Raw genomic sequence first — 10737 nt, forward strand, 5'->3', positions numbered from 1 at the left:
TTTGACAAACTGTGCCCGGGAAAATATTTTTCAAAATTGGACCTAGCAGATGCGTACTTGCAGATACCTGTGGACGAAGACTCCCAGCGCGTCTTAGTGGTAAACACGCATCTTGGCTTGTATCGCTTCAAAAGACTGCCATTCGGGTGTGCATCCGCCCCTGCTTTATTTCAGCAATATTTACAAACTATTTGTGCGTCGGTCCCTACTGCTGCGAACTATCTGGACGATATTGTGATCTCAGGAAAGACAGAAGCCGAACATTTGCAGAATCTCCGAACATTATTTCAGGTCTTGCGTCAGAATGGTCTTCGCTTGAGGAAGGACAAATGTGTGTTTTTTGCTCGTGACTTACCCTACCTGGGGCATGTCATAAATGCCCAAGGTATACATCCGAGTCCAGAGCACCTTCGTGCCATTCAGGACTTGCCGTCACCGCAGAACTTAAAACAGCTACAGAGTGTGCTGGGTAAGGTAAATTATTATCATAGGTTTGTGCGCAATGCTTCTTCTATTTCAGCTCCGCTTCATCGCTTACGCCGTAAAGGTGTTCCGTTCGTCTGGACGACGGAATGCGAACGCGCCTTTCGCCAGTTGAAATCGGCGTTACTTTCAAATACTTGCCTTACGCCATTCGATCCCCGAAAACCCCTTTTGTTGATGGTAGATGCATCGGATTTCGGGATCGGTGCTGTGCTTGCGCACAAGGATGGCTCGCATGATCGCCCTATTGCCTTTGCGTCCAAATTGCTCTCATCTGCGCAGAGAAATTATTCACAAATAGAGAAGGAAGCTTTAGCTCTTGTGTTTGGTGTAACAAAGTTCCATGATTTCTTGTATGGTCGTCACTTTACCATCATCACGGACCACAAACCTTTGACATCGCTTTTTCATCCGAACAAGCCTGTACCTCCGCGTACAGCGCAGAAATTCATTCGCTGGTCACTTTTTCTCTCGCAGTACCGCTACGATATTTTGTATCGGTCCACTGCTAAGCACGGCAACGCTGATGCGTTGTCCCGTTTGCCTGTTGCTGAGGATAAGGCATTCGATTCTTCCGAACTTGCTTGCATGTTCATTGATTCGGAAGCCGATGACGTGGTCGCATCGTTTCCGATTGATTTTCGTCGTGTAGCTACAGCCACAGCTGCTGACCCTGTCCTTGCTACTGTTTTGCGTTTTGTTGCTACGCAATGGCCCTTGTCAAAGTCACGGATCGAGGATCCTTTGGTTCGCCGATTTTTTGCCCACAAGGAGAGACTTTTTGTCCGACGTGGTGTTTTGTTGTTGCGTTCCGATAATGATCAATCCCGAGTCGTGGTCCCACGTTCGTTACAGTCCTCTGTCTTACGGCTTCTTCACCAAGGACATTGGGGTATCGTGCGTACGAAACAGCTTGCTCGTCAGCACTGTACTTGGTTCGGAATCGATGCTGCGATTACGAATATGTGCTCCTCTTGCGTGGCGTGTGCCGAACAACAATCCGCCCCGCCGCGGAAATTCTTTGCATGGCCGAAAGCCACTTCCCCTTGGCAACGCTTGCACATCGATTTTGCTGGTCCATTCTGGAATGCTCGATGGTTGGTTGTGGTCGATGCTTTCAGTAATTTTCCTTTTGTTGTCCGGATGTCTTCCACGACGTCTTCTGCCACAATCCAAGCCTTATCCGCTATCTTTTGCATTGAAGGTCTTCCGCAGACTCTTGTTTCCGACAATGGCCCACAATTCATGTCCGCAGAATTTCAGTCATTCTGCAAGGCCAATGGTATTCAACATCTGACGTCCGCGCCGTTTTCGCCTCAGTCAAACGGTGCCGCGGAACGATTGGTCCGGACTTTCAAGTCACAGATGTTGAAGTTGAAAGAATCGCATTCTCGGGAGGACGCTTTGTTACTCTTTTTGTCATCGTATCGCTCTCAGCCCCGCGATGGTCGCTCGCCGGCTGAATTGCTCCATGGTCGATCTCATCGTACCCTGATGTCTTTGCTGCATCCGCCGCATCAGGTTCCGGTGCAGCGGCAGACTCCTGTTTTTGCTCCTGGCGACGTTGTCTATTATCGCAACTATCGCGGTTCACGGCGTTGGCTCGCAGGGCGCATTCTTCGCTGCCTCGGCCGCGCGATGTATTTGGTTTTGGGGGCCTCTGGTGAGGTGCGTCGGCATCTCAATCAGCTGCGCCTCTGTCGTCGCCTGGGTTCTGCCGCTCCCCGTCTGCTTTCAGCGACGGAGCCGTCAGGTCAGCGCCCTGGGGACCCATCTACTGGCTCGCCTCATCCCCAGGTGTTACCGACGATGCCTTCCATTTTGCCTCATGGCGTCGCGCCGCCGCAGCCGCCGCCGGCGCCGCCCGCAGTGGACCCGTCGCTGCAACCGCCTGGCGCCTCCCTGGGTCACGCGCCGCCGCTCGCTTCCCGTGACCAGCCGTCCTCCGCCATGGACCTCTTGCCCGCTCCGGACCGGATGTCGTCTTCGCCCGTCGGGTGCTCCGACCACATGGAGGTCGACCCTTCTGTCTCATTACGTGCGCATACACCTCATGTTGACGTGCACCCTGGACTAGGTTTGCAGGCGTTTCCTAGCTCCCCTCGGACCGAATGGCCGGGTGCGGGTGGCACAGCCTCGCCTGTTGTTAGGCTCCCCACCTCATCGCATACGTCAACATGGGGTCCTCCCCACGGCGGGCGGAAGCCTTATCTCACGACCGTTCGCCGATTTGCGGGGGAGGAATGTGGTGTCACCGCTAGACACCACACTTGCTAGGTGGTAACTTAAATCGGCCGCGGTCCTGTAGTACATGTCGGACCCGCGTGTCGCCACTGTGTAATCGCAAACGTAGCGCCACCACAGGGCAGGTCACAAGACACGGACTTGACCTCGCCCCAGTTGTACGGACGACATAGCTTGCGACCAGTCATATCAAGTCATTCTCTCATTTGCCGAGAGACAGATTAAATAGCTTTAACCTAGTCCATCGCTACCACCTAGCAAGGCGCCAGTTGTATCAGTGCTAATAGCTTCCTACTATGCACGAGATGTATTTCAACAAGAACAACATCATTAAAAGTTAAGTAATCTACCCAATACGTTCTTTTCTTTATAGTTTTTCATCCAGTCTCCTGTTTCAGAATTTACGCCCGTCTGCGTTAGTTTCGCGTGCACCTAGCCACTCATTGTGTCGAGACTTTAGGGAATCGACACAACACCAAGACTTCTGCAGGTCCCAATACTTACTTGGAAGGAACGCTTTTTTGTTCAGTATGTCTTCCATTACCATAGGCAATGTCATAATTGCTTCTCTGGTACCTTTTACCACCTTGAAAGCAAACTGATCTTACTCCAGTAATTCTTTAGTTTTTCTTTCTGTTCTTGTATATATTGCTGTAGTCAACAGTTTACAAGCCTATGTTGTTCAGACTAATAATCCATTACCTTCCACATTAATTCGCGCCTGTCTCCTTTTGTAATGTTCTGAATAAGCACTCCAAATCTGGTAGCACGTTGCTTTTCATGAATACATTAATTATTTTTTATCTCAGCCGTGACCGCTCATAACATTAAAAATGTCCGGTACAGCATTAATTGTTGCTTTTGCGCTTAAAGCAGAGCAGAGGACGAAATTATGAAATTCCTTGTCGCTCACTGACCACCACACTCTTTGATCAGTTAGAATAGGAACAGACGTAGGCACGCAATCAGAATAATAGGTTCTTAGTTATGTACGTCACAGGATCTTGAGTGAGGTTTCTCGTGAGTGAAGGCAGCGAGGAAAGCATAATTAATCAAAGCAAAAGAATTTGAAAAGCGTGTTCTTTCAATGCGATAGGTTTTTTCCTTTCACTTTTTATGCCAATTGGTTTCATTAGTAACGACTGATCTTTTTTGATAACCATTTTAGGAAAATAGCACAGCGGTATGCCTATGATCAAGTGATGCAGTTAATTTATATATATTAATTTTTTTGTAAAGAAAGCTTCAGATGTGTAGTTTTTATTGCCGTGATCGTGTGTATGTACACTCGATTATTAGTTTCAGCAGGACTAATCTGTCATCCTCAGATCCACAGTATACAGTCTATGAACTTATGCTGTGCAATAAACTGCACGCTTATCTTCGGATCGTCGTAACGGATCAAAATAAAAAAGAGAGTAGAAAATCAAAATATAATGTGTATCTACAGGGCAAGACAGTGTCATTCAAGTGTTGCATATAGAGAAGCGTCCGGGTCCGGGATTTTCTCTGCCTGGGGACTGGGTGTTTGTGTTCTCCTCAGCATTTCATCATCATACTCAACATTCGTGCCGGAGGCTAGATTGGACTGTGAAAAAAATTGGACAGTGAAATAATTGGAACTTTGTATGGGCGCTGATGCCCGCGCAGTTGAGCGCTCCACAAACCAAACATCATCATCATCATCATCATCATCAACAAGTGCCGCATGTTTCTGACTTGGCAAAGGCTATGCACTCAGTACACCGAGGATCTGAAGATAGCTTAGTCCTCTCGACACTAGTAATACAGTATACCTATAAGCGATCAAGCCAACAAAAGCTTCAAATCTGAGGCCTTCATTACACCGATCGCTCTCCAGCCGACAATGTCAGGTATTTACAGCATTAATTTTTATTCAGTGTAGTAAACGCAATATGTTCAGTAGAAGTAAACAGTTTCACATAGTAAGAGGTCTTTTACTTAACTCTACTTGAGGAACTACCATCCTAGAGCTTTCGTACACACATCACAGTACATTTAACGAAGTGACTGAATCTGTAATCTTTCTGTGGTTATAAAAAGAGGTGCTATCATTGATTTCTTTCTGTGTTATGCACGGTAACAGGACAAATATTCATTGCTGGATACAAAGAGTAAGTCAAATATCGCCCTTATTTGTAGAAAACTGCTGTGACACTTCGACAATAATTAAAAAAGTACAAGAGGCTCAGATCAAGCCAATTGCAGAGATGCGTTTTTTCAGCGGGAATATTTAGTAGAGGTTGGGACATTCGGCATTCCCCTTATAACCAAGGAAATCTTCCTGATAACGTTGAATGGGACAGGCGGATTGGAGATATTTGTAATTTTTTTTCTGCGACAATATGTTCCAGATGAAATTATGTGTGTTTTTATATCTGTTTGTGTAACAGAATAAAGTCGATGACTTGCTCAAGATGTACACTGCTCTTTATTGTCATTACTATCAGACATACTCGTATTTTCTCCGTGCTTATTAAAGCACGGGGGTCTGTTGTAGAACTTAGTTTTCAGCAGCCAAAACTTCTCATAGACTGGAATCGGAACATGGGGATTCTCAACTGGGAATGACTGGAAGATTGTTTCCAGTTACTGCGTTCGCGTGATAATCATGGCAATCCGCCTGAAAGCTTTTGACGGAGGCGGTGAGATGAACTAATTTTTAATTTATTTCTAAAGCAACGTTGTCCAGCGTCCCAGAACCTCAAAAATTTGTGTGTGCTTTCATTTTGAATTGATTTTTTTCATCTTTCACTGCTTCCTTTGAAGGGGGAAATTGGGCACATGGAGACCGTTGTTCTTTTGTGCCGTGACTTAACTAATGTTTTTGTGGTTGGACTCTCTTTATTGGTAGATTTGAAAAGGCAGAAAGGTATAGCTCTTGCTTGAGGAGGAGGAGCGGGGTGGGGAGATGGAAGTCCTGGCATTTGCCTCACGGGCAATGGAATATGGACTTGTGAATACATTCAGCTACATAAATGTTTCAGTTTCGTAGACGAAATGCGGAATTTAAAACTCTCCCATTTGTTCGGCTGATAATATTGTATTTCCGTTACAGATTTGTTTAATTATCCTGAATGTTCAACAGAATTTAGTTTCACGATTTCTTTCAATCAGCTACTGGTGACATACCATCTGACTCTCGGAAAAGCATCATTCACGCAGTTGCGAAGATTACAAAAGCCGACACGTGCGAGAATCATTGCACGATCAGCATAACAGCTCACGCATCCAAGTTGCTGACAACAATAATAGACAGAAGAATGGAAAAGAAAAAAAGTGTTATATGGCGATCAGTTTGGCTTTAGGAAAGGTAAAGGCACTAGAGAGGCAGTTCTGACGTTGCGGTTGATAATGTAAGCAACAGTAAATAAAAATCAAGATAAATGTATCAACATCGAAAAAATATTCGAGAACGTAAAATGGTGCAAGATGTTCGAAATTTTGAGAAAAGTAGGGTTAAGCTATAGGAAAAGACTGCTAATATACAAGATGTACAAGAGCCAAGATGTACAAGAGCCAAGAGGGAACAGTATGAGTGGAAAACCAAGAACGAAGCGCTCAGATTAAAAAGGGCTTAAGACAGGGATGTAGTTTTTCCCCACTACTGTTCAATCTGCGCATCGAAGAAACAATGACGGAAATGAAAGAAAGATTCAAGTGGGGTGTTAAAATTCAAAGTGAAAGCATATCAATGATAAGATTCGCCGATGACATTGCTATCATTAGTGAAAGTGAAGAATAATTACAAGATGTTCTGAATGGAATGAACAGTCTGATCAATACAGTAGATGGATTGAGAGTAAATCGAAAAAAAACGAAAGTAATGAAAAGTAGCAGAAATGAGAACAGAGAGACTGAGATCACGAACCTGGTAAGTTATCCAGTTGTGCTACCTAGGCAGCAAAGTAACCCATAACGGACGAAGCAAGGAGGACATGAAAAGTAGGCCAACACTGGCAAAAAGGCCATTCGTGGCAAAGGAAGTTTACTAATATTAAGCATAGGTCTTAATTTGTGGATGACATTTCTGAGAATGTACGTTTGGAGCAGAGCATTGTATGGTAGTAAACATTGGTGTGGATAACCGGACCAGGAGAGAATCGAACCATTTGAGAAGTGATGCTGTAGAAGAACGTTCCAAATTCGGTGGGCTGATAAGGTAAGGAACGAGGAGGTTCTCCAGAAAATCGGTGAGGAAAGGAATATGTGGAAAACACTGACAAGAAGAAGAGACAGGATGGTAGGACAATTGTTAAGATATTACGGAATAACTTCCATGGTACTAGAAGGAGCTGCAGAGTGTAAAAACTATAGAGGAAGAGAGAGAGAGAGAGGGAGAGTGGAATACATCTAAGAAATAATTGAGGATGCAGGGATGCAGGTTACAAGTGCTACTCTGAGATGACAAGGGTGGCAGATGAGAGGAATCTGTGGCGGGCAGCATCAAACCAGTCAGAAATCCGAAGATTCAAAGAAAAAATCCTTATACGCGCTGGGCAAAGAATAAACGTTTCTCGGCAGCACGGGGAATCTTGGTTTTTCGTGAACCGCAGTCGTATCCTACGTGTCTATGTGGATTAAAGACAGCACAGTTCCATAGGCTGAAACAGCAGATGTCGCACTTGACGCACTTACGGAAATTTCACAGATAACGATTTCATTATTGGTTGCAGGTAGTTTATTGGCAGAAAACAACACAGGTATTAAAGTAAAGAAACGCCATAGCAAATGAATTATTTCAAGTATTACAAATGTTCTTAATATCATTGAGCGTAAATTACAATTAATATTTCCGCTTCAAGTGTATGCTCAAACACAACCCATATCTCCACGTAACATTTCAACTTGTACATTATACAAGACACACTTCGCAGCATTATGCATTCCTCTGGTGTAAAACTATTTCAGCTTTTTTTTTTTTTGGTCATCAGTCTACTGACTGGTTGGTTTGATGCGGCCCGCCACGAATTCCTTTCCTGTGCTAACCTCTTCATCTCGAGTAGCACTTGCAACCTACGTCCTGCTTGACGTATTCCAATCTCTGTCTTCCTCTACAGTTTTTGCCCTCTACAGCTCCCTCTAGTACCATGGAAGTCATTCCCTCATGTCTTAGCAGATGTCCTATCATCCTGTCCCTTCTCCTTATCAGTGTTTTCCACATATTCCTTTCCTCTCCGATTCTGCGTAGAACCTCCTCATTCCTTACCTTATCAGTCCACCTAATTTTCAACATTCGTCTATAGCACCACATCTCAAATGCTTCGATTCTCTTCTGGTTTTCCCACAGTCCATGTTTCACTACCATACAATGCTGTACTCCAGACGTACATCCTCAGAAATTTCTTCCTCAAATTAACGCCGGTATTTGATATTAGTAGACTTCTCTTGGCCAGAAATGCGTTTTTTGCCATAGCGAGTCAGCTTTTGATGTCCTCCTTGCTCCGTCCGTCATTGGTTATTTTACTGCCTAGGTAGCAGAATTCCTTAACTTCATTGACTTCGTGACCATCAATCCTGATGTTAAGTTTCTCGCTGTTCTCATTTCTACTACTTCTCATTACCTTCGTCTTTCTCCGATTTACTCTCAAACCATACTGTGTACTCATTAGACTGTTCACTCCATTCAGCAGATCATTTAATTCTTCTTCACTTTCACTCAGAATAGCAATGTCATCAGCGAATCGTATCATTGATATCCTTTCACCTTGTATTTTAATTCCACTCCTGAACCTTTCTTTTATTTCCATCATTGCTTCCTCGATGTACAGATTGAAGAGTAGGGGCGAAAGGCTACAGCCTTGTCTTACACCCTCCTTAATACGAGCACTTCGTTCTTGATCGTCCACTCTTATTATTCCCTCTTGGTTGTTGTACATATTGTATATGACCCGTCTCTCCCTATAGCTTACCCCTACTTTTTTCAGAATCTCGAACAGCTTGCACTATTTTATATTGTCGAACGCTTTTTCCAGGTCGACAAATCCTATGAAAGTGTCTTGATTTTTCTTTAGCCTTGCTTCCATTATTAGCCGTAACGTCAGAATTGCCTCTCTCGTCCCTTTACTTTTCCTAAAGCCAAACTGATCGTCACCTAGCGCATTCTCAATTTTCTTTTCCATTCTTCTGTATATTATTCCCGTAAGCAGCTTCGATGCATGAGCTGTTTAGCTGATTGTGCGATAGTTCTCGCACTTGTCAGCTCTTGCCGTCTTCGGAATTGTGTGGATGATGATTTTCCGAAAGTCAGATGGTATGTCGCCAGACTCATATATTCTATACACCAACGTGAATAGTCGTTTTGTTGCCACTTCCCCCAATGATTTTAGAAATTCTGATGGAATGTTATCTATCCCTTCTGCCTTATTTGACCGTCAGTCCTCCAAAGCTCTTTTAAATTCCGATTCTAATACTGGATCCCTTATCTCTTCTAAATCGACTCCTGTTTCTTCTTCTATCACATCAGACAAATCTTCACCCTCATAGAGGCTTTCAATGTATTCTTTCCACCTATCTGCTCTCTCCTCTGCATTTAACAGTGGAATTCCCGTTGCACTCTTAATGTTACCACCGTTGCTTTTAATGTGACCAAAGGTTGTTTTGACTTTCCTGTATGCTGAGTCTGTCCTTCCGACAATCATATCTTTTTCGATGTCTTCACATTTTTCCTGCAGCCATTTCGTCTTAGCTTCCCTGCACTTCCTATTTATTTCATTCCTCAGCGACTTGTATTTCTGTATTCCTGATTTTCCCGGAACATGTTTGTACTTCCTCCTTTCATCAATCAACTGAAGTATTTCTTCTGTTACCCATGGTTTCTTCGCAGCTACCTTCTTTGTACCTATGTTTTCCTTCCCAACTTCTGTGATGGCCCTTTTTAGAGATGTCCATTCCTCTTCAACTGTACTGCCTACTGCGCTATTCCTTATTGCTATATCTATAGCGTTAGAGAACTTCAAACGTATCTCGTCATTCCTTAGTACTTCCGTATCCCACTTCTTTGCGTATTGATTCTTCCTGACTAATGTCTTGAACTTCAGCCTACTCTTCATCACTACTATTTTGTGATCTGAGTCTATGTCTGCTCCTGGGTACGCCTTACAATCCAGTATCTGATTTCGGAATCTCTGTCTGGCCATGATGTAATCTAATTGAAATCTTCCCGTATCTCCCGGCCTTTTCCAAGTATACCTCCTCCTCTTGTGATTCTTGAACAGGGTATTCGCTATTACTAGCTGAAACTTGTTACAGAACTCAATTAGTCTTTCTCCTCTTTCATTCCTCGTCCCAAGCCCATATTCTCGTGTAACCTTTTCTTCTACTCTTTCCCCTACAACTGCATTCCAGTCGCCCATGACTATTACATTTTCGTCCCCCTTTACATACTGCATTACCCTTTCAATATCCTCATACACTTTCTCTATCTGTTCATCTTCAGCTTGCGACGTCGGCATGTATACCTGAACTATCGTTGTCGGTGTTGGTCTGCTGTCGATTCTGATTAGAACAACCCGGTCACTGAACTGTTCACAGTAACATACCCTCTGCCCTACCTTCCTATTCATAACGAATCCTACACCTGTTATGCCGTTTTCTGCTGCTGTTGATATTACCCGATACTCATCTGACCAGAAATCCTTGTCTTCCTTCCACTTCACTTCACTGACCCCTACTATATCTAGATTGAGCCTTTGCATTTCCCTTTTCAGATTTTCTAGTTTCCCTACAACGTTCAAGCTTCTGACATTCCACGCCCCGACTCGTAGAACGTTATCCTTTCGTTGATTATTCAATCTTTTTCTCATGGTAACCTCCTCCTTGGCAGTCCCCTCCCAGAGATCCGAATGGGGGACTATTCCGGAATCTTTTGCCAATGGAGAGATCATCATGACATTCTTCAATTACAGGCCACATGTCCTGTGGATACACGTTACGTGTCTTTAATGCAGTGGTTTCCATTGCTTTCTGCATCCTCATGTCGTTGATCAT

The sequence above is a fragment of the Schistocerca nitens genome, chromosome 4 (genome assembly GCF_023898315.1).
Source record: "Schistocerca nitens isolate TAMUIC-IGC-003100 chromosome 4, iqSchNite1.1, whole genome shotgun sequence".
In the NCBI taxonomy this organism is placed as follows: Eukaryota; Metazoa; Arthropoda; class Insecta; order Orthoptera; family Acrididae; genus Schistocerca; species Schistocerca nitens.